At 48.2% G+C, this 25505-nt stretch overlaps 1 protein-coding gene across 2 annotated transcripts in view; it reads left to right on the top strand.

The window, feature by feature from the left end:
* Window positions 1-5472: 5472 nt before the first annotated feature.
* LOC126533718 (uncharacterized) overlaps window positions 5473-25505 on the top strand; it is a 336510-nt gene continuing 316477 nt past the window's right edge. For both annotated transcript variants that reach the window (XM_050180905.2, XM_050180904.2), the window contains exon 1: window positions 5473-5600. The gene's annotated coding sequence lies outside the window, so the exon portion shown is untranslated. The remainder of the gene's footprint in view (window positions 5601-25505) is intronic.

Below are 25505 nucleotides of genomic sequence, written 5' to 3'. Positions count from 1 at the left end.
TTCCCCATTCCTCTAAAGCTGGTAATAGTCTTCCAGATCACTTATACGCTCACCAACGAGCTGCTTTCCATGATGATGACGCTAGGTCAGATTTTTCTCCCTCGCAGCGTGGCCTAACATGTCCTCCTGACAAAAAATAAACAAGGTGGAAGTGCCACAAGAAAAAGGTAATAGTAAACAGAACGTTCGGAAAGACGAGTATATTGAGGCGAACGTAGGACGGTGCTCCCAATGAAAGGCAACACCGAGGGGCTACGCGGCCGCAGGGGCAGCAGTTGGTGGGAAATAACTTTAATTAGGCACGCGTCGACCACGCGTCTGTGTGTGCAAGCCAACTGTGCGTGCGATGCCGGGACGAGTCTTGGAGCGTCGTTGCCCTCTACGGAATACTTACGCACACATTCACCTCTCGGGACTTGTTCTTCCTAAGTTGGCACCCTCTCCCGCTCCTCTCATCCTACTCTTACTCTCGACTTTCGGCTACAACCCACCTACCGCAACCACCACCACGTCTTTGTTTTCTTACAAAACTCCGTCGTTTTCTTCCAGTAGCTGCCTCGTTCCCTTCCCCGGCACCGCGATACTTTCAAACCACCCCTCTCCTCGTTTCCCTCGCTTCAACCCCTCTCGTTTGGCGCGAACGGCCGGCATTCGCCTCAATAGCAGGCTGACTTTACCCTTTTGAACTCGCGCGTGTGTGGTTCTCGAGCAAAATCTCCCTCGCCATGCCTCCTCAGCCTTCTCCCCTTCTCAGCCATGCCACTCTTCCCCGCGATCCCCACTTCTTTTCATCGTTCATCCCCGTCTCCCACAGCAACCGCCGTAGGCCTTGTCGTGCACGGCGAGTGTTCACCCCGAGGAACGCCTTTAGCGTTCTTGACTGTCACGCGTATGTGCGTGTGCGTGTGTGCGTGTGTGTGTGGTTTCGAGCACATTTACCTACGCCCACTTCCTCCTCCGCTCCCTACTCCACAACCCCCGCACCCGTGACTCCCTGCGCTGGTGCCCTCCCCAGCCATCAGCTCTTTAGGGATAAAGGGTTCGTGTAACGGCTCTAGATTAGTCTGCATTGGCGCACAAATTATGCGACTGCGCGAGCCCCGGTTCTTGCCCTGCTCGATGCTGCTCCTACGGGTTCCCTACTTCTCCCCTACGGAACGGCGTCAGCTTTTAACGCAAGCTGGACGTGAGACGGGAGCGAAGTAAGACAATTCAAGGGAGAGCGTTTTTTTTTCTTCGGCTGAGTCACCAGCTGGGATGAATGACGCGATCACAAGCGCTAAGAGCGCCATTTATAGCGCTCTCGTAGTCAACAAAAAAGAGGCCAATGAGTTGTGGCAAAAACGGGATTAGTTGTTTTTGAAGGTACAGACGAAGGGGATGCAGGAAAGCAGCTGAGATAAGTTTGCTGCCCTCTTTCTGCCAGCCTTTAGGAACACTGACGACACGGAGTTTAGCGATCAATGTCGACGCAGCTATCGAACAACCTGTTGCGGTTAGCTCACTTGCTACGGCGTTCAGCTACGAAGCACGAAGTCGTGTATTCTATTCGGGGCTGCGGAGGTTATGTTACGAGAAAGGCGGCGAAACAAAAGAGAAAATGAGCTGCGTTTCGTTTTCTAAGCTTCTACTGCGCGTTGATGAACCCGTTGGTAATCAAATCTGATGCTGAGCTTTCCCTGTCCCTCTTCTTTTTAGACAAACGCGCACACTGAAGCACATGCAATGCCGTCAAAAACAGCCCGCTTGTTGCTTGGGGCTCTTGAATCCGATCATTCAGTCGAATCGACTTAGTGTTGATAGCTACTGAGCGCCGTCACAAAAGAAAAAATGACAACTCAACGGTGCGTTTATTTTAGATTAACAACCTCCCGAAGAAACGCCTCGTAACTTTAGTGCAAATGTATAGTTTATATTCCCGCACCCAAAATTGAGGAGGTCGCAAGTGACGACATTCGAACCGGTGACGTGCTACGCAGCTGCACGTCGGTCATAAATGTATAACCACTGAGTTACAGCATGGAACACGGGCGCACATACATACATACATACATACATACATACATACATACATACATACATACATACATACATACATACATACATACATACATACATACATACATACATACATACATACATGCATGCATGCATGCATACATTTTTATTTTCAGTTAGTACAACTGTACAGATAGGCCAGTCAGCGCCTCCAGGGATTTAAAGGTTCCGCCTGGCAGGTAGTAGGGAACCACTTTTCACTTAATAAACTCATCAAGGAATTGAACAAAACAATGTTTCGGGCGGCACCAAGGGCGCTATAACGCAAGGCTATTCCATACTTTTCTATTCCACTTCTGCAATCAGCCCTCCACGATTGGTCAAAAAGCTCCCGATCCGCCACCCACTGGGCCTGTCTATCAGGCGGCGTCACGAAAACCCCGAAAACGCGCAGTCGGATATGATACGTGTGCACAGATTACGCAGTATTAGACCGAGCGAAATAAAAATAAGTTCTCATTCGACGCCTTTTCCCCCATTAGCGTAAAAGACGTCTTTTGACTAATTGGTATTGGTTAACCGTTTTAGAGCTGCGCTTATTTTACCTGTCTATCACGCGACGTCACAAAACTGCAAGAGCTCATCGTATCAAAGTGACGTGTACGCGTTAAAGACGCATTAATATGCCGGACAAAACTGGAAGTATTGCTGAAAAGCCGGAGGGTGCCCCGTTCCGAAAGTAGGAGACGATGGCTGCCCGCCGATCGTTGTGGCACCGGCATTTATTTGCGTGCCACAACCATGCATTTATTTGCGTATAATAAAGCATTTTGCGTGGCAGTATAACGTTATCGAGACCTTTCGGTACGTATACGACATCGCTCTTCCAATTCTACTTTGCTGAGGGTCTGTTTTGACGGCATTCTTCCCTTCCGATGCATGCCGCCGCGATTTTTGATCATCCGCCGCAGGGTAAATAAGGGGAAGCAGACCAATCGCAGACTCCGGCGCCACTCTCCTCATCCGCTTATCTAACTTCACTGCGCTGGCTCGGCCCAATCGAACCTCTCTCCACTTGAGCGTGCCCCTCGCCTATTCTCAGCCAATTAGATAAGAAAAACTGCTCAATGTAGATAATACAATTCACCTTGAAAGCAAAACAAAAGTCTCATTCCATAAACAAGAAACGCGTTTGATTGGGCTTTTCAAACAACGCTGCAGGTTACCTCCCCATGCTTGCGTCGGTGGTTACGTGAATTCGACGTCAGGAGATTGGAATGAAAACAGATTGGAGTAGTTTGACGTTATAAGGCCCCAGGTTTGCGTTCCATGCTGCAAAACATTGCGGCAACGAGGAACACGTCTTGCGCGTTTGCCACTTTCTACGTCGCAGTAGCTTCGTGCCGCGGAGCTCGCTCATTTCCCGTATCGCTTCCGCGTGCACGACGTCTCACGGACGGCTCTCGAGCTTAGAAAAACGGACAACAAATTTAGGGAACAAGAAGTAGATAGAAAGACTGGAATACAAAAAAAAGTGGGGGAGTATAAGGGACCTTCTGACTCCGGAAGCAACGAGCTCGACGTGGTGCCGAGCTTTACGCGTCTCCCGGCGCTGGCTTATTTATGGGCCACTAACTGGCCAGACGCGCGGGCTCAACCGGGAGGGGAGGGGGTGGGGGGGGCTTGAACCGCGCGCATAACCCCGCGTGCGCGCACGCCCTGCGGGGGTCGACCCGAAGGGCTCGCGGCACCGGAGGTCTTGAGCCGGAAAGGGTCAATGCCTCGTTCCCTACTTTATGTGCATTCCTGTCCTTTCTTCCCTCTTCTACTTTTCTTTCTTCTTTTTCTTCTTTTTCCCGGGGCGGAAAAAAACGGCCGTGGTCTTCGTACAGGCGACACGCGGCCTAGGGTCACCGTTCTCGCTCCCGGTGCGCAGTGAGACGCGCGCGATTTGAACCCCTCTGCATCTAGGAGCCGCGAGATTCTAGACGGGCCTTGGAAGTGTGACGGCCTGAAACTGTGCAATGGGCTACGAGGGACACCGTGTGGTGGAGAGCTTTGCACTAATTTTGACTACTGTACTTCTTTAACGTGTACCCAATGCACGGTAAACAAGTGGTTTTTTTTTCGGTTTTTTTTTATGACGCCTTCGCGGGAATGCCACAACAACAACAACAACAATAAAATACTATATTTACTTTCTATGTGACACTGCGTGTATGCATCTGCGCGACGCACGTCTTCTTTTGAACACACCAAATATTCTACTGGCTTAATGTCGATAATCCTTGGCATCGCCTCGTGTATGTTCTTTTGACAAGACATGCCCGGTCGCTCAATAGTTGAATTTAATTCTTTACTACCGTGCCCCGACACTGGCCCATTCCGCCTTCTAATTTGGTGCACCAGCTGCAGATATGAACAGACGGCGTAGTCAAAGCAGTAGACGCAATAAGACTAGATGAACAGAACAGACCTAGCGCAGAGCAGGATTTCTATACTATCATTGAAAAAGAACTTATCAGATGTCGAAATGTCAGCGTTGTCATTGTTATACAGGATTGATGATCACAATCTTCTGAAATGCTTGGAAGTTGGTTAATGGATGGTGCTGCGCCACCCGCGCTTCCGATTTCATTTTTTAAATCCCGTTTATAGCTACGGCTATCGGAGCGCATTGTCCCCGCTCTCTCACCCGGTCCTCCGTTTCTGCGTGCATGCGGTGAAAGGGGGTTGAAGTCGCCCTTGCCATGCCTCTTGCACTGTGACCAGCACTAGGGAAAGTGGCGGCCTATTAGGCGTCACCAACCCCACCTTCTTTAATTCGTCTTCGGTGTCCCTGGGCGGTCATTGAAGAAACACAGGAGGCATTGCTGTCGATTGCTTCCGTCAGTGTTCGACGACGAGACGCTCAGGCGAAACAACTGTACCGCCACCACAGAAGCACACAATTGGCGGCTCCAAAGAAAACACAGTATTCGTGCCGGGCTTTCTTCTTCTTCCATGTGCACATGCATCGACAAAAAAATTAGAAACATAATAATAAACCAACTACCTCAGTGAAGTGCGAACCCACAGTATAGTCACACTGACAGCGGCAGCGGTTTTCTGGACGTTTGTGAATTTTTGTAACAAACCTTTCATCACCTGACATTCATGTTTCGATGACCTTCTCATTACCCTGCGTGAGTCTCGTAACACCACGCCACATGCGCATCGACGTGAGCCACGGAAGTTGATAGCGTTCGTTGCCTCACATCCTTTCGAATCAAGAAAGAGTCGATAAAAGCTATCACTTTAAGCATACAATGGCTTTCGCTGCAACTATCGCTGTCGGAATGCCAACGTTATCTTGACCGAGAGATCTTACCGATTACCACTGTTATTTTCCACCGTGGCATCAGTATTTGTGTGTGTTTCAGACTTACTCACAATCTTCTCATCGGCGTTTTTGTTTTCGTTGCAGGATGTCTGCCCCCGCGTCAAAGAATGGGGACCGTAACGAGCAGGCCTGCGGCTTGGGCTCCGAAACCATCGAGCGCCAAACGCAGCCTTGCGCCGAACAGAGCGGCCGCCCACCGGCTAGGCCCAGCCTTGTGCAGGTGAGCTCGCTTCTTTTTAGATCCGTCTGTCTCCTACTATGTCTTCTATTGCCCGGCGATATCATTTTTTTTTGTATTTCGTAGGATATTACCTTCGTGCTGTCGCAATTCTAATACACTTGATTGGCATTTAGGCCTCATGATAGGTAGATAGATTAGATAGATAGATAGATAGATAGATAGATAGATAGATAGATAGAGATAGAGATAGATAGATAGATAGATAGATAGATAGATAGATAGATAGATAGATAGATAGATAGATAGATAGATAGATAGATAGATAGATAGATAGATAGATAGATAGATAGATAGATAGATAGATAGATAGATAGATAGATAGATAGATAGAGATAAATTAGATAGATGAATATATACAGACAGAGATAAATTAGATAGATAGATAGATAGATAGATAGATAGATAGATAGATAGATAGATAGATAGATAGATAGATAGATAGATAGATAGATAGATAGATAGATAGATAGATGGATGGATAGATGGATAGATAGATAGATAGATAGATAGATAGATAGATAGATAGATAGATTTAATGCCTAATGTGGATTTGCGACGCATTCACAACCAGAGCTATTGCGAGCGTTTGATAAGCTAACTATTCGCAGTCGTCCTACATTATTGCGCTTCGGAATTTTGGAGCGCAGCTGTTAGGTGCCCGTTCCTAGGTTGAGCGTCACCGTGCCTCGGCGTAACCACGCGAACGCGATCGTGCCTATCTGTCTCGCGACACGCTCTATCTATCTATCTGTCTATCTATATCCAGCTCACCCGTTCGTCGTCGTCTTGTGCTATCACTGTAAAGCACCTAACAAGCTAGACTTAATCACCTTTGGTACTTCTAACCAATTTACCTAATTACTAAGTAATTTACTCGATGTGGACGGCGTCAAATCGGCGAAATGCCGACAACGACACGACACCGTAAGGGTACCTCGGTATGACGAAGTCGATCGCGGTATGGTTTAGCGCGCTTTGGGGCGGCCGAAACCCCACGATTGGATTTGATCTAAATTGCGTCGTACAAAAGTGTTCCATCCAAAAATCCCGTTCCCTTGAACATCGCTGTACGAAGCAAGCAAAGGGAGCACTTGCGAGCTAGCCCGCTGAGAATGGCGAAGCGTACGCCAATTGACGGTGGATACGTGCTAACCCCGGCGAACGCTCGAAGCTGCGCGCTTTCCGCGGCTTATGGCTTTGTATCGGTATACGTGCTCGCCCAAGCTGCTTTCCAAGCCTCTAACGTGAGGCCAAATGGCGGTTGAGGTCCACGCAAGATGTTTCACTTTATTGCCAGATCCGTGGTGAACTCTCTCCTTAGCTTTCGTTTCGTCGACTCCACTCCCTTTGATGGCGATTCCCAGATACCTCGGGTGTAAAACTGATTTGTAAACCGAGACGCGGGTTCGTCCCTCTGTATCAGTAACATCTCTAAAGGTGCTTCTCTTACTCCTTGTTTGTTTGTTTGTTTGCTTGCTTGCTTGCTTGCTTGCTTGCTTGCTTGCTTGCTTGCTTGCTTGCTTGCTTGCTTGCAAGAACTCCTGCTGCAATACCTCGTTGAGCTTTTGATCGCGGCTTCCGCGTTTGATTGCGCTGCACTCCTAGGCCACAGTGCGGCTGGCTACTGCTCTAGAAGAGGAAAGAAAACGTATAATTTGTCTTATTTTTTTTTTTTGTATGTGTGAGCCGAGGAAGAGTTGCGAAGTAGCGGATAGCACTACATAGGCTAGGGCACACGGGAAATTCGCGCCAGTCAGCTCGAAGGCGTCGTCAGCAAACCGGAGTAGATGAAATTTGGGACTTCAAAAGGGAGGACGGAGCGCGGATCGGGCGAAGTTGCCGAGCGAAAGCGCCCCGCGTTTCGTCAGGAAAGCGGCGGCCGTATAATTTCGCCAAGAAAGCGCTTCGGGAGCGGGAAACGATAAAAAAAAAAGAACGAAAAAAGAAACAAAAAGAAAAACAACGGCACCAACGAGAGCAACCGACAAGTGCCACAAAACCAGCAACACAATTTGCTAACGTTTTCTGGTGGTCGCAATTTTTTTTTTTCTTTCGTTTCCTTTTCTTCCCGCGAACCAGCGGCTGGTATTTGTAGTGCGTTCCTTAGAGACGTGAGCTTTTTGCACCGGCGCGCGCGGGGTTCGAAAAAGCGTGTTTTTATCTACAGGTGTATTTCTGATCGTCACTTTGCCGTACATATTATATACCGCCGGGGCTTTTCACCTGACAGGTTTGCGATCACATTCGCGAATGTCTTGCCAGGCTCCTGTCTGCAAAACACTGGCTTCTACCTATGTGCAGTTTGCGCTGACTAATCTTTACTGCATATTTCACGCCTTTCTTTGAAGTATTTCTTGTTCTCTATTTTTCTTTCTTTGTCGTCTGTAGCGCAACGACGAAGCGCGGACGACTCGGATTTCAAAGGACTGCTCAACAAGTCTATGTGCGACAGTTGTGGTTGTTTTTTTTTTTGTAGTTTTTTTAAAGACATGTTTACAGTGACTGGGCTATGGTCTCGCGAAGCTTCGTGAACGTAGTGGAAATGAAAGAGAATGTTTCTGGCTCCAGATTATGAAGAGGGGTGGAAATATAAACCTGCCAATAAGCAAGGCATATATAGGTGGCCGCGTCCTAGTTTGACCACGCTTACGAAAATTGTAGTCGTTGTTAGCAAAGTTCTTAGAAAACCTCCCTACAAGGCTTTCGCGGATCTTCTTTCGTGTCACATCACGAGCTCCTGTCTATATGTAAATACATGGCGATGGAGAAATCGTATAGCTCGGCAACCACTGCACCAATTTTGATGAAGTTTGGCGCTTTTAAAAGAAAAAGAAAGTTGGAGTTTCTGGACTGCAGGGAGTAACGTTGTCGTTTAGCTGATATATTAAAAAATTGCTTTTCATGATTGTCGAAATTTAAAAAGAAGGAGAGAAGAATATACAGATCCAACGCACGGGTTGGAGTCCATGTGAAGCGAGGCTTAAGTAAAGCGGTTACTTAAGTTATCTACAACTAGGGGTGATGCGTACAGTTTTGTTCACTGTCACCGTATGCAACGAGCAATCTAGTGGGTTGGTTTTTTTTTATCCAGAACAAAGTTCACAACATCGTTGCCATGCAGTTTGTATGTTTATGCGCCGCATCGTTCACAAGCTACGCAGAAATGTAAAATTCCACATCAGGCGTATGCACTGTGCGAGACGTGTACGCAGCGATGACTCAAGGACAAAGTCGCTCTGTGACGCTTGTTTAGGGAAGAACGGCGATGACAGGCATATGCGGAGAAAAGAGCGACCCGCATCAAGCAGACAGACAGACAGACAATGACCTTTTATTGATGTCCTGAGGGACTAGCCGGTGGAGACCCGTTGGGGCCCCCGGCTCGCCGCTGGCTGCTCCCATGTCGGAATCGGGAGGCCAAGCCTCTCCGCTCTTTCACGGGCCCTCTGGACGGCCATGGACTGGAGCTTGAGTTGCGTACTAGATATGGCCTCGTCCCAGTCCCGTTCGCTGGTGAGGGACGTATCCCGTAACGCAGGACACTGCCAGAGCATATGAGGTAGAGTGCTAACCTCCCCACAATCCGGGCACTGTGGGTCAATTTCTGGATAAATCCTGCTTAAGAAACCTCGCGAGGGATATGACCTCGTCTGAAGCATCCTAAGCGTGATCGATTGTGATCTGCATAGATTTGGATGTGGAGGCGGGAAGCGCCTGCGTTCCTCTTTATAATGGGAGACGATCTCGTGAAAGGTTAATAAGGGGTCGCTGTGGCCGAGATCCTCGGGATCCAATGTAGCCCCATCGCCGTCGCGGCGCGTTAATTCTCGCGCACGGCGGTGAGCAATTTCATTGGGGTTCGGGCGGTCCGGCAGCACGTTGTCGCCCATGTGAGCTGGGAACCATATAATATAATGTACGGGGTCACAATTAGTTCTGGACTTGTTTTTCAGAATCGCCTCCACCTGTCTCGCAACCATTCCCGAAGCGAAAACCCTGACGGCCGCGCGTGAGTCAGTGTAGATATACGGCCTTTTTGAATCCTGCATCGCCAGCGCCACCGCCACCTGTTCTGCCACGTCGGCCGTCACAGCGCCTACCGAGGCCGCAGATAGGAGCTCGCCCTTTACGGTGACCGCCGTGACCGTGAATTTACCGGAGCGCCCATATTGAGCTGCGTCCACGAAGGCTTCCATGCCGACCGTTTTCTTCAATATCGCCCTGGCGAGATTTCAGAGACTTCTTTTGTGCCACAATCGGACATACACACCCATTCTGGGGTAACGGCCAAAGTGACCAGTGGCACAAATACCGAATCGCTATTTCAGAGAAAGTAAATTAATTAAAAGAATTCGTTAAATATAATCCACCATTCGATCAACAGATCGGTGAGCTTCAGATGTGCCTCTGAGCCGACCTTAATGTTCAAAGTTTGTGAGGGAGGTTGCTTTCTTTTTCTTTTTTTTTGTTACGCTTAACAGAGTTTGCGCAAACTTGGTCAGTATACAAGTTTATGTAGGCCACTTCGCGGGCACTTTCATATAACCGTTGTGTACATATCCGCAGGTATATCAGCCGAGATGGATACCGACGCAGCAGCCAGGCAGCCATGCCAAACCCTGAAAACGTAGGCAAAAGAAAGCTTAGCTTTAAAACGCACTTCAGTATATGAAGTGACCAGCTTCGTAAACCGGAAAAAAAGAAAGCGATATCAGAAATGTGTATGCCCGTTTTGGGACATGTAAGGCGCGCCTAATTGTTGCGCTGTGCACCGTTCTGCAGTGTGTTACTGATTTGAGAGTAGGAATCTCGTAAAAAAAAACACTCGTAAACATTGTAACAATGCCACGTAATCTCCAAACTCACATATCAAATTTGTACGCTTTACTTGCTTCAACGAATGCAGGTCACAAAACTGTGGTATCTGTTTTGGTGCTGCGTTATATACTTTAAAACAATGCTTCAGTTGGTTTTTATGCTGCTAATTTCCGGCTATCTTGGCATTTAAAAAATGGTAAGCCCTAAATCAATATTGTGCTTATTATTGTCCGTTGACTATAGCTTTCTTTCCTAAATTTAACAAATTTCATTCAAATCGGTTCAGTGCTTGTATAATGAGAGCATTTCACCTTTTCACACGTATTTGAGTTAAAGAAATTGGATTTGGCTCCAAGCTAAAGTTTGCTATTAACCGCTGCTTGCGGCAACTAAACAAAAAGTTCAGTGGGTATTTCATTACACCGTGGCGCGTTTTCAAGATCGAGAACTTCAGCACAAAAATTTTACCCAATTTATATAGCGTCTCTATCGACGTTTAATGAGAAATAGTCGAACTACTACAGACCTTCAAGAAAAAAAAATGCTGGTTAAACGATTTGTGGCCTGTCGAGACCTCAAAAGTTCCTCCGGATCGTTGCTATCGAGCTTCCATTGATTGCAAGTTAGTGCTCATTGAACGCCCCGTTAACTTTTAAGAAAGCTTTTCGTGACGGCTTCGAAGTGCCTACTTTCAGCAGCACTTGTGGCCGTGCTCCAGTACAGCTTTATTTTTCTTTCATTTTTTTTTCTCAGCTCACTTCGCCGTTGACGTGTGCTTCGGCTACCTCCGACAAGTTGTAGCAGCTTATACCATGCTTAGGGCAGTCATTGGTTCCAGCTTCTTTTTCTTTTTTCAAGTTTCGGCTACTTTCTCGCTTTCTATTCCTTAGCTTCCGCGTACGTCTTTCACCAATCATTTGCAGCTGTTGGCTGCTTCTTGAATGGCAGGAAATAAAGCAAGAACACATGGCCACGCGAAGGGGGAAGAAAAGAAATGAACGAGACAACAAAAAAAGAAAGAAAGAAAATGAAAGGAACTAAGTGAATGGAGCGTTCCATATTGGAACGTCTGGCCAAACGCTTGCCGGACGTTCAAGCGGACAGGTCCAGCTCGTCGCTGTACGTCCTTCCTTTTTCCCCCGCAGGCTATTTTATTTTTGTGTTTGACGGAAACTGGCCTCTCGCGCAGATGCCCTGAGGGCTCTCTTGCTGCTTCGCTTACGCCGTAGTGAGCTTGAAATCATTTTTGGTCGTCTTTATTTGTTGTGCCCCATTTGTGTTGGCGTAACGTCACTATGCGATTGTTCATACTTGAAGTACCTACCCCTTTTTCTTTTCTTCTTCTTATGTTTGGTGCTGTTTCCTTTCGCCCGACTTCGCTGCTCTCTTTATAACCTGCCCATCGAGCAAGCGGACGGGTTTCGATTTCTGGTGAACGAAAATTTCTAGGAAGCTTAAGAGCGACCCGATTTCCGGCACCTGCTAATATTATTCATTTTTTTTCGCTCCTTTTTGTTGCACTTTGCAGCCTCTTTAGTCTCTCAAGGCGTTGCTGAGGGTAACGAATAATATTCATATTTTTCTTATCTAGGTCGTGTATTTCTTTCTATGCTTCTGATTATACGTGCGTTCGAAGCCTGTCGTTCGAAGCCTGTCTGTCGAAGTAAAATAAATTATCCCTTTTTTCTAGCTTTCGGGTTGTTTCCATTTCTCATTATCCATGTTCGCCAACTTATTTGGGATACAATTCCCAAATCTTAGCGCACTCGTACCTTGAAGGTCGCCTAGGTATCTAGCGTACACTTCACTGGAGGACATTGAAGTAGACTGTAATAAAATTACAGTGAATAGATGCTTGGACAGAAGTCCTATAATATTAGGATCAGCTTGTCTAAAAAAAAAAAAAAAGATATCAGGCTGTCGAGGCTGGCTGAAGCTTACGAAGACTAAGGTAAATAAATAAATAAATAAATAAATAAATAAATAAATAAATAAATAAATCAGACAGAAGCAGGTACACTCTTATGCTGTAGTATGGGCTGGACAGGGCGAAAACTACCAACGGAGGCTGTTTCCTCACAAGTCCTTGGTTTTTTTGGCGCGTTCACAGACCACACTGCACAAGTTAGCCTTTTCCTACCGCAGCAACAAACGCTAGGATGTGTTAGTTTATATCACAGGGAACAAGCTTTTTTTTTTAGACTTACGTACTGCGTTCAGCGTCAGTGGTACAGTCAGTTTCGTCGGCTACTTTTCTCTCTCTCTCTCTCTCTCTCTCTCTCTCTCTCTATATATATATATATATATATATATATATATATATATATATATATATATGTATAATCAGCATGTGATTATATGCTGGGTGCCTGGACATAGGGGCATCGAGGGTAACGTTCTAGCGGACCAGATGGCCACATCAATTTCATTGCATGAAGTTAATCCTACTGCTTCGGTCCCAATCACAGACCTGAAGCCTTTCTTAAGAAGGAAACTGCGAAACTACTGGCAACGCTTGTGGGACCTGGAAACAAATAATAAGCTGCATGTAATGAAGCCACAATTAGGTTTCTGGCCTCCTGTAACAAAATCACGCCGAACAACTGTCATATACTGTCGTCTAAGAATAGGACACACATTTGGCACACATAACTTTTTACTCACCGGAAACGAACCTCCAACCTGTGGTAGATGCGGGGAGAGACTGACCATCCTCCACGTCCTTCTGGAGTGTCGGGAAGCCGAATCTGAAAGAAAAAAACATTTTCCCTTAGCATACCGGCACCACATCCCCCTTCATCCTGTTATGTTACTCGGTGCAGAACCGTTCTTTGATACCGACGCTGTCCTGGGTTTCCTGAAAGAAGTTGTGCTACATGTTATTAGCCCCATTAGTTCGTGGCGCCTCCTCTCTTCAGAGGATGCCGCTGTGATAATTATATTGAATAGCACATGCCTCTAGGCAGCTAATTGTCATGGAATTTGTTTCACGATAGTTTCGATAAGACAAGAGTTACAGCCGCTTTCTGTAACCATACTCCCTCGGTAGACGGCCATGTGATGACAGCGGACTGGAATTCTGTAACGCTTACAACTTCACTCTGCACTATACGCCTATAACGCATAACGTGCACGGCTCTAAAGCATGGTCGAGTAATGCACACTACGTCCTTACCATATACCAATATACACGCAACGTACTCTCAACGATCGCGGCAACGTACAACATTTCGACCACGGAATTCAAAGTTGATGTCTGGTTCAGTAGCCTTTGCGACCCACGCATATTTAAAGAAAAAAGTAAAATTAGAAGCTTCATGCCTAAACATAGCAGACATTCACATTTGTCTCATGGGACCCGCGTCCCCCAAGCATTTACGGCCGACTGCATACACGCACGCTCCGTTCTCCGTACGCATAAAAACTACGTTCCTTCCGAAAGCGGAAGTCACGTTCCACTTTGTCTGCGCAATGTCCCCTAAATAATGCAGCCACAAAGTACCAGGCTGTTTACCGTCTCTTCTCACGTGTGCTGAATACTATATTTCCGAAAACAAAATATGAAAAGAATGACATAACCAGGACGAAAGCAGACACGGAAGGCTTTTCATCTTTAATCGATCTTGCCGTCTTTGAAAGCTTTTCTGGTGGCATTATTCATCGGAACGCGGCTTCGGAGACCGCATTGCCGCGGCCATGAGCCGTAGCTCTCTGGACGATGAATAATCCATTGCGGAACTTTGTCTTATGCGTGGCCTCCTTTGCGTGCCGCGGTAGCGCGTCGCCATCGTCGTAATCCGACGCGAAAAGTTGCACTCATTCAGCTCTCGCGTACACCTTGCGGTAGAGCCCCCTGTGGAGGGACTTTGCGACGGAGCGCCCTGGAAACATTTGGAAGGCAGCTTCAACTTTAGACGTGGTGCGGTGTGAATTATATCGAGACCACGGTCTCTTCGTGCGTACGCAGCGCTAATCTAGGTGATGCTTTTAGGAACGTGCACATTTTCCCGTTGTTATAAGCAAGGGGCGCTCTTTACCGCAAGGTCGCGTGGGACTTTTATGGATCGGCTATCTTTTCTTAAATCTTAAGGTAGCTTAGAGATAGATAAAGAGAGAGACAAGAAGGTAAGGGAAAGACAGGGAGGTGAGCCAGAGGATATCTCCTGTTGGTTACCCTGTACCGGAGAAGGAGGAGCGAAAGATGAGAGAGAAAAAAAAAGCAAGACAAAGAAACTCAATTCGGAACTGCTCCTGCGGCCGCTGTCACACAGTCTGCGAAGGCGTTCCATTGTCATAAACACTCTCGACGTCCCACTAATACATTCTACGTCGCACTGCACGTCGTCACAACTTGTCACACACTGTCCGGTATCTCTCAAATGACGCAGCAGCGCCTTCGTAGCGGTTCGCGCTGATTTTTCGTGCAGTCTAGTTTACAAGAACGTTTAATTTCCATGAGTGGGCGCTTGTACGGTTAGGCTAGCGTGGCTCGCAGGTGGGGGGGGGGGGGGGGGTGGAGCGAGGGACTGGCATTTGCGGGTTGAAACGAGGGCACTCGCAAAGAAGGTGCTCGAGCAATTTCCTGCTCCCGCAGCAGTCGCAAAGTGTGGCTGTCTGACACTCCGATCAGAACGGAGTACGCATTTGAAAGTGCCACTCCAACCAACACACATGCTAGAACGGTACAGTCACGTCGTGGAAGGTCAGACGGAATACGGAGCTGTAAATTAAGGTCCAGGGTAGGAGAGCCTGTGGATGTAAAATCGAATGAATTCCATATTGATCCACAGTTAGGTCGCTCGCAAGTGCGGCAGTATTTTTTTCGCAGCGTCGGCTCTTCAAAGAGCAATGACGAACGTTAGTAACACATGCGCGGTCAATATGCGCTTGAATGCGGTGCGAGTCGTTTTGTTACATGTGTTTTTATGTGGCAACTGGCTTTTCAGTTTTCATATTTTCGGCTAACTTAAATTTTACATCGCGGACATTACGTCTCACATCAACGTTATTCGTGTCTTCAGGGGAGCGAAGCTCTCAGCAGAGTGGGTAAACTTGCTTTCTGGTATGCCTGAGGGATCCCTACGATTCATATATGGAAATCTACAATCGGAGCTAAGAGGTCCTATAACAGTGGATTACCAAGTAAGTTAGGTAATATTTCTTGCAACAAACGCAAAATCTCTTCACGAAGGGAGACAGACATGTCATTTTAAAATTTTATGAACTATTATTACAAATGGGTCTTTGTCCAAGCCGGCATCGCTGGCAACACGGTTTTTTTTTTTTTTTGTGGCGTTGTTACGCGACAGCGTTTAGGGCCCCAGGTCGTAGAACATCCAGCGCCGCGCCCGACGTCCAGCGTCGGACGGCGTTTCGGAAAAACGTTTTTCTAACGACACGAACCCAGGTCCTCCATGTAGCGCAAGGAAGTTACTGATCTAATTGAATTTCTCAAGTCAAAATACGTAAAAAGATCGTAAAGTACGACTTACACACAACCTAGAGACATGATAGCCTCGGATTGTAAATTGAATGTACGAGAAAAGATAATTCTGTTACGCTACGCAAAAACTCAAAACTCGCTTTCAGCGTTTCTGCCCTATATAGACCGGCCACGGCGTCCGCCATTTGTGCGCACCGACGTGCGAATATCTTTGAGGCCGCGGAGTGGCGCGCCTGGTTTCATGCATTTCCTCAAAATGCCGCTCCCCTTCGCCACATCGCGGCCCACGCAAAAGGCCACATTTCTACCAAAAAGCCCAGCCCGCCTTCATGCATAGCGTTCGCCGCCAGCGTTTCCCGGTAAACGTTACGCTTTACATGAGCTGCAGTCGCCGGGAAGCCTGAGAAGCAGTCAGGGATCTTTGAATGCTATCGCGTTCCACTCTTAAAGGCGAAGCTTAAGCCTCCTCCAAATTTTTAAAGTTCGGGAACTTTCCTGGATGGGCTTAACTAGTTGCGCGCGGAGTCGCGAGATAACGCAGCAGAGATGTTCTGGGTGGGTCGCACGAGGAAGAGGGCGCTACCTGTGCTTGAGAAGGACGCTGAAATTCCTTATTTAAACGCCCACTAGGAGAGAGCGGCGATAATAGTTCAGGATGTCGCGGCAAAGTTGCTGCGTCGTGTCAACGTCTTTGCTCCAAGCTCCCCTTTAATCATGCAAGCGTCGGAAGACGAGGCTAAGAAAGCAGCTTGAAGTTCGCTAGACGTTTTTATACATCGTTAGATACAGGTCAAAAAAGAAAGAAGGCGAGACCTCGAAAGAAACAGCTTCTGGCCAAAACAGGCGAAAGAAAAGAAAACTGCAACGACGGTGAAAGAAAAACTCGATGCAAGTTTCAGGGGCTCCCCTGCAGTTAAGCACGAACGCGTATGCGCAGGACTTGCGTGTCTTCCGGGGCCTGCGCGAGGCGCGTAATCTGCCTCAGGCGCACTCGTCTCTTGTGTCGCTGGCGGATACTCAGGAACGCGTGCATAATTGACCGTCCCAGGCCTGGCGTTGTGTTTTCCAGCCGCATCACGGAACCACGGCACAGACACTCTGGAGGGCCAGGTAGAGTGCTCGCGTCCGGTCGAAATAAATGCCAACGAAGGGCCACCTTTTGCTTCCCCCTCCCCCCCCCCCCCCCCCCCCCCCCGAAATCGTACGAAACCTGTCGATATGCTTCTTTCCGTACGTCCGTTCGCTAAAGAAAAGGCGTGCTTACTCAGAAGTTAAAAGGTGTTCGGCCCGCATTGACAAACACACGCGCAAGAAAGTACAGACGCTGGAAATACCCGTAAAGGTAAATTCCAGCCAATCGTGGTGCCGGACATCGTATTAGTGAAGGCGGCAAAGCAATGGGCAATATATTGTATTTACGAACGAGAGCCTTTGTGGATTGGGCCCCCCGAAGATTTCAAAAATCCCCCGGCTCTGGGACAAAGCTATTCCTTCATGAGAGCTGGTTGCTTTTGGCCAGCCGCCTTTGCTTAATGCATGTCCAAAATCACGATTGAATTACGGTTTCTCTTACGAACACTTATAGAGCAAGAACATTTTCGTGTATGCTAAAACGTGTCTGAGATCATGTACAATTGGATGACGTTTGCTCTTACGATAAAGATGTGCCCTAAGAGCTATTGCCAGGCAGTCCTGATTTTCGGACACAGTTCTAACGAAGGCCTTTTCTTTAAAAAAAAAAAAAAAGCTCCCACGAAAGAAAAGGGGGCGTGAAGTCATTGCGATGACAGAACGCTTCCGAAGCGGGCAATGCTATTTCCTCAACAATGACTTCTTTGCGTTGCACTCAATTTTGGATTCCTATCTGCGGCAGCATAGCTTGCTGTGGACTCCGAAATGCGTGCGCACACGCCATTAATCTCAGAGTCCCATGTTCGGGCGCAAAACGCCGCATAATCCGGCAGGCGCCGCAATTGTGCAACAGAGCAATGGTCAGCGCGCTAAGCTCGAAACTGCACAGTGCCGCACGGTCATGTGTTGGTTTTAATGCGATAGCATTAATAGCCGGACTTCACCCACCTTGGAGGTAACTAACATAAAACTTGGACCCGTCCTGGAGATAGCGCAATAATAAAACTTGGGCCTTTGTCATGTTATTCTGGGTCCACCAATCGCTATGCTGAAGAATCTTGTGCCAGAAGATGAACAATTTTATATCAATTAAGTAAGCGGTTCAGAAGAGCTTCACTTCTCTTAGATTACAGCGCGTCCGTTGAATCTCACCTCGTTGCATCTATGTAACAATATATGTTTGTCAAACTTATAGGAATGCTATCGCATGCATATTACAATTAGCGGTAGCTAAATGCTACCCGCATATTCCATTCGTTCTATGGTGTTCGTGAAGTTGAGCACGAAGAGCTCGCCTAAAGACAACCACGTTAATGCGGGAGGTCGCCGTCGTCAGCGTAAATGAAAGGACAGACCGGTGGATGCAGGAAACCGCGTTTCCGCTGTCTAACTGTAAAAACCAAGATACATGCGATTTTTATGTTCATTTCTGTAGGTGCATTTCTAATAAGCCGACGTGTCAAATTTGCAGCGTGAAAGATAATCCGCAATTTGCTTTATTTTCTAGAAATTCAATATTTTCGTTCTTCTTATTCAACAGGACACCAAGTACCTCAGTGCGACCGACGAAATTTTGAGCAAAACCGTTGAGGCTCACATTTCAGAGACACCACCTGGTTGCTTAGATCTTCTTTGTTCGTCGGTTCCGGTTAAAGAAATGGCCGAGAGAGTCACCCGGTGGTGAGCGGACTAGCTTCGGCCAAAGCCAACACCTCGTTTGGTGCAGCCACAGCGCCGTGTCTTCGAACGCGAAAATCGATAGCCCCCTTTCGTCTCAGGGGATTAAGAGATTAACGCGTCCGAAAAAGAGCTCGCAATAAGCTTTACTAGGAGGCTGTTTTTCACGGCGGTAAGTGCAGTTTTCGTAAAACGAACAACAGAGACCGTTCCACTGCCGACCAGAAACTTGAGGAGAGGACCGAAGGACCGGCGCTTGTTAAATGCCATCGGAAGAAAGCAACACAATAGCCTACAAGGGCGCCCGCTAATGTGTGCGTGCGTGAATGTTTTGTGTGTGAGTGTTTGCGTCATTCTGCGTGCTTGTTTGCATGCGCGAACCTTACAAACACCTGAAGAGGCGGGGCAGGAATAGTAAGTGAACACGAGAGCTAATTTGTAAACGCCGCTGCGGCTGCTTTTTTCGTTACTTGGCAAGTGACTTGAGCCAAGCCAATCACCGAGTGCGCAGTGAAGCTATCTCTCAGGAGATGCAAAATTGCGTGCAAAAACTGCAGCCATTTGAGGCGGGTGGAAGAACTGTGGTAGGCTTTGGGAAGCAGCAACGTTGGCGGCATAAACTTCTGAGCTTATTCTTGTTGTGGTTTGGCGTCGCATGTACCAACGCCTATTCATTCCCAATAGGGATGGCCAACAGTGCAGCGTGCAACTTGTTTGGGTACGATGAGACTCTAGAGCACCTTCTGTGTCACTGCCCATCCTTTGACACTCAAGGCCCTACTCTACAAACTAAACTCAACCTGCTAGATAATAGAGCGCTCTCGGAAGAAAAGATCCTTGGACCATGGCATATGCATTCTTGTATGCAAAAGGCCACAAAAGCCCTTCTGGACTTCGGGAAGGATACGGAATTCTGTGAGCGCTTGTGACAGTGGAGATTCCTCTGTGACTGCCTATGAATGACTATTGTTTTTCTTTCCTCTCCTTATCTATTCTTCCCCTTTCCCTCTTTCCAAGTTTAGGGTAGCCAACAGGGCACGTCCTTGGTTATACCTACCATTTCCTCTTCGTCTCTCTCTCTCTCTCTCTCTCTGTATCGAATTCTGTAGCCACGAGTCTTGCCAAGCTCGCAAAAAAGGACATTCTCACCCGTGGAGCAGCATATCTGCCCCATTAGTTTCACTGAGGGATAACGAGAAAGTCTGAGTTAAAGACAATTGCAAGCTGGTTATGCATACATGCTGTCTGTCCGTCATTTGTTGTTTGTTTCTCATTCTAGCTAAGCTGTCAGCCAAGCCATTTTTCGCCTTTCCCAAAACGCGTCGAAAATGTTCTTCCATCAGGCAGACTGAGTTGCAGTTAGAAAGTCTGCGCAGAACAACAAGGAAAGGTTATTGTGAAGGCATGCATACCAGTAGCGTTTCGTTCAGTCTTTTCCGCCCTTTCATTGATGAAGCTAAGCCGTTAGCCTAGACGCAAACCCGAGCCATCTTCTTTACCGAAACTCGTCGGAAATGGGCTCGCAGAAGTTTGGTTGTGTGGCAGCGAGAAACTCTGTAAAGGCTAACAAGAAAATGTTCTAGTGAATGCATGCACACAGTGGCGCCAGTTCTAGCCTGTTCTTGGGCCATTCGCTCCTCATTCCAAGCCGCTATCTGTGCCCGAAGCCAAGCAACCTTTTTTTTTTTTTTGCTTTTCATGAAATACATCGGAAGTATGCTCCCATTATTAAGCAAACTAAAAAAACAATTATGGAACTTTACGTGCCGAAACCACCATCTGAATATGAGGCACGCTGTGCTGGAGATTCCAGGTTAATTTGGACAAACTGGGTTTTTTTAACGGGCACCTAAATCTAAGTATACGGATGTTCTTGCATTTCGCCTCTACGGAAATGTGGCCGCCATGGCCGGGATTCGATATCGCGACCTCGTGCTTAGCAGCCCATCACCATAGCCACTAAGCAACCATGGCGGATTGGAGTAAACCATGTGACATTTAAAAAAATCTATAAATACCAACAAGGAAACGTTCTTTTGCAGACGTGCATACAGTAGCGCCTGCTTTAGTCCTTTTGTTTCGTTCATCGCCGAAGCCAAGCCGAGACCGTAGTCAGTAGAGCCGCAGTGGTGGCTTGGTGGTAGAGCGTCCGCCACGTTTGAGGGAATTACCGAGCTCAAATCCCGGTGCCGCCGGAAACCCACCAGTGCGTTTCCGGTGGGTGGAGATGTTCCCCGGCCAGGTGCTCGGCTCTAGTGGGGGTTCAGATCTCGGAAAGGGGGCCCAATAGAGATTTTCCGCGCTGTCTCTGGGCGCCTCTTGTCCAACCACACACGACCTTGTTGAAGAGCCTCCGCCGCGGCTGCGGGAGCCAAGTGCTGCCGCCGGGTGCTTGCCGTCGAGATGGGTACAAGCGCGCTCCCGGACTGGTGCTCGGACATTACGGGATGTCAGCGCTTGGAAAAAGCTGTTTGCACCCCCCCCCCCCCCCTACCCGAAGGTGTCCCGACCTCAGTGGGTGCATTTAGGGCGCCACATGGGAAATTGTCGCCATGGGAGCGGCCCAAACCTCCTTCCATCAGAGACTTGCATGGCGCGGGCTCCCTTCCCACAGCGATTCACCCCTAACGAAAGCCACGTGTCGGGACCTCTCACGCCTATGCCCATTTGTATAACCGGTGGGCAAGCGGAGATTGTAACCGGTGGCCGCGTGGTTTCGAGCCCACGACCTCCGCACAGCCGAGGCTGACAGTCAACGGCGAGGCCGCGGCTGCTGGGCCCGCAGTAGTCTTGACTGTGTGTGTGGCCGTTTATAAAGTCAGTAAGGACCTACGAGGAATGGGTTCTCGCGGAGAAGCGAGCCAAGCCTCTAGCCGAGTCCGAAGCCCGGCTGTTTACCTCCTCTCCCCAAGCGCCGCAGCGAGCGAGCGCCGTGCGCAAAAAAGGCACGCACCGCGGCCATCGCGGCGCTCCTCGCACCGGCAGCGCAGCGGCGGAAGAAACGGCAGCAGCTCCAGGAGTACGAGAGGAGGGAGGCCCCCCGTTAATATAATCCCCGGAGCGGAGATTGTATCTTGTCCGAGTTATTGTTCCGGCCGCTAGAGCGCGCTCTATATACGCTTCGCAAATGAGCGCGCGCGCTACATGCTCGATTAAATTGTGCCGTCGGTGTGCGCGCTCCTGTTACGAAAGCGGACGTCGATGTTCTCTTTCGTTTTTCTCGGGCCGTCGGCCACCGCCGTCGTCTCGTCTCAAATCCCTCGCTTTTCTCGCGTCTCGAAAAAAAGAAAGAAAGAGAAAAGTGTGCTTGTCTCGCTGCCTCGTAAGCTGTTCCCTCTCACCTCGAAGAAGCGCATGGGGAAGAATAAAGCCGGCAAACGCGAAGAAGTTACAGAACTATAAAGACGAATCCGATACTTTATTTCCTCTTCCGCCTACTCCCCCACCTCTTTCCGCTTCTTCGACGAAAATCTGCGTTCTCGGCATCTGCGAAGAAACCAAGCTTCGACGTCGTGCCAGCGGGGCTTTCGCTACCTCACCTTGATGCGAGGCAGCGTTCTAAAAGCGCCTCGCTCACTTCTTTCCCAATGCTTGCGTCCCAGCCTCTCTCGGCCGACCCTAATTCTTTTCTTGCCCCTTGATTGCCTTTGCCTTTCGTTGTTTCCGGGCTTTCATTTAGCGGCGGCATCGAGTTTCATGTGATTGCCAATCGATGAAGACGAGATTCTCGGGGTGTTTTCGCGCGGCTGGGTTTTCCTTCTTTGTCGTTTCGGGAAAGATGGGGCCCGACTTCTCGATTTTGTTTTGCTTGTTTGTTCTTATTCTGCCACGTTGTAAAGTGTTTTGTTTCTCAAAACAAGAGAGAAGAAACACAGTGAAATGAGGTTCGGGAAATGCCAGTCGGATCCCCTTGTTTTCTCTCGCTAGGGTATGGTTTGACCAGAGTACTATAGTGACCCGGCTACAAAGAGTGAATGGATGTTGTCTGACGTATAGTGCAAGTGGCGGAAACGAAAGTGCGATAGTCTTCTCCACCATAGATAGCCACAGTCAGACGGAAGTGTGAAGATAGAAAATTTTGAGGAAGAATCATTTTTAAATATAACTTGAATTAATTACCGATGCAGAGTAAAATTGCGATAAACTTCATATTTTTAACGAAGGGAAAGCGAAGAGAAGACAACTTGTCGATGAATGGACGGACGGATTGCGAAACGGAGTCGTCGGATCTGGTATCACGTGACCATGTGGTTGCTGTGCGGTTGGGAAATTGCGTGACTGTGGTCACTTCACTGGCACCGGGAATAGCTTGACCATAGCGTGGAGATGTGCTGGAGAGCTCTAGCTTACTGACCATTCAGAGAGAGGAATTGTGGCAGAAGAGAAAGATGGAGGAATTACGGTGAGGATTTAGCGGGAGAACACGTCTAATATATGCATGAATGATGCTTAGGTAGCCCCCGTGCACCATGGGGGGGGGGGGGGGGGGTAGAGGGGTAGGGGACAGGTGAAACGAAAGCTGCTGAAGGGCTGGATGAGAAAATTTTATTGAAGAGAAAGGAGGAGAGGTGGGCCTGGAGAGCGTGTCTCTAGCCTGCTGCTCTTCGCTGGGGTAAGGAGAGGTGGGAGATATAGGGAGGGGTAGTTGGCAGGTGATTATGTTATGGTACAATGAGCTAGTATATACACGTTGTCCAAAACGCATATGTGCGCTTTAGACACACTACACCCAGAAGTAATCTTGTCCCCCAGAACGTTATCTGCAAACACATTTCGCACTGTCTCACGTCTCAAAAGACCTGTTTCCACAGATCCTATACAAACGACCGTCTAAGCCAGTCTCATATAGAAAGTTCCGGAGCGATATTATGGTGCGTTGGGTATGCTCAACTCTTCTCCACGCTCCTAAAATCTACCGAAAAGCGGTGGGATTCCAAGCAGTCAACACTAAACTCTAGGTGTCCTTGACTCGGCAGCATATTGAGGGCGCCCGCAATTAAAGCATGTGATTTATTGTCTCGGGAGTGTCACAGATGAGACAGTCAGGGTCCCGTTCTCGTCCAATCTTGTGGAGGTACCGGCGAGTATACGCCACACCGAGCCGTCCTGGAGTGTTTCCTAGCCATTTCGCAGCCGAAGTGGAAGCCGGAGTCGCAAACCAGCGTCAAATTTATGGAATCGCTCTCGCCGATGTTCTGGGTCGTCCCATTGTCGCGCCATAGCGGTTTTGGTAGAGTTATGAAGCAAGGCGTTGACGTCATACCGGAAGAAATGAAGTTTTATAACCTTCCCTTCAGTGTTTGTCATTTCTGCCACCGTGTGAACCTGCTCATTTCTAGCTATTCCACAATGGCTAGGAATCCACTGCAGGACTACGGCATGCCCGGATTGAGACGCCTCAGCAAGCAGAGCCACGATGTCGTAAACCAGAGGACTATATCTTATTTTGGAATTCATCTCATTACTTAACAGTTGCAGCGCCGTTTTTGAGTGACAGAACACGGTCCATTTGTCGAGGCTTTGTCGTAGTATGCAGCGTACGGCTTCTCGAACGCCGGTCAACTGCTGCAGACATCCTTTTGCGACGTTCTGTGTCCTATCTTGAAATGTTGCGTGATCCTCATTCCGGGTACCGTGTAAGCTGCCGCGGAAGGGGTGTGTGTTACAGAACCATCTGTAAAAACATGTTTGATACATTCGTACATGTAGAGAATGTAGGGTAATGCGAAATGCTTGAGCCCAGCAAGCGGCATTTTCGACTTCGTTATTCCGGGGATTGAGAGTCTCACCGTCGGCATTGCCATCGTCCTGAGTGGAACTGCCGATATGTCATGCTGTGCGGCGTTCGACGGCAGTAAATCTTGTGGCGACAACACGGCTTCTGAGTAGGCGGCGCCAGGCCATGTGCTTGTGACGTTTGTCAGTGGATGATTCCTGTGTCCAGTCGGTAGCCTTAGATGCACTCGCAATGACTTATGTTGTAGATAAACTCGGGCTGGGCAGACTTTCAAGTCTGCGGAGGGCAGATGTACTAATCCGAGAATGTACAGGCGCACTGTAGCGGAGGTATCCAACAAAAAGGGCCTGGTAGAGCTGCAGAAGAGATGATTTGGATGACCCCCACGATTCTCTATACATATGTCGAATGACTTGTGCGAAGCTGTCCAGCTTTTTTCTTAATGCAGGAATGTGTCTCGATCAAGATAACTCAGGGTCGATGGTGAATCCGAGAAACTTGTAGTGGGTTACCGAAGGTACAACCTTCCCATCATTCATAACGGAGTAACAGGCCATTTGTCGGTGAGAGCTGTAGTCCACGACTATTTAGGTATGTCGACGTCATTGACACTGCGCGCTGTAGCTTTGTTTTTACTTGCAAGCACGTTAAGCTAGCGGTCCATATACAGATGTCATCTGCGTACACAGAGACCGAGACTGCCTACAAATTCTTTCAGAGTCCAACTAGAACAACATTAAATAAGGCTGGGCTCAGTACACCTCCTTGAGGAACCCTACGATAGATGCGATGGTTCTCTGTAGCACCGTCTAGAGTTGTCATAAATATCGTTCTCTCTTGGAGATAGCTGACTATCCACTGATGCAGACGGCATGCCCACCAATGTCATATTCTTCAAGGACATCTAAAACTGCATCATATAGGACATTTTCACACGCACGCTTGGTATCGACACAGACAGATTGGCTGGACCGAGGTACGAGCGAAGAGGCAGACGCCCCCAGCCAGTCTCCTTCTCGCTCGTACAGCTCCAACCAATCATCGACGACCGGAATGGGCATTCTACAAGGTGGACACT

The sequence above is a fragment of the Dermacentor andersoni genome, chromosome 7, assembly GCF_023375885.2.
Source record: "Dermacentor andersoni chromosome 7, qqDerAnde1_hic_scaffold, whole genome shotgun sequence".
Taxonomy (NCBI): Eukaryota; Metazoa; Arthropoda; class Arachnida; order Ixodida; family Ixodidae; genus Dermacentor; species Dermacentor andersoni.
This window is presented reverse-complemented; position numbering and strand designations above follow the sequence as displayed.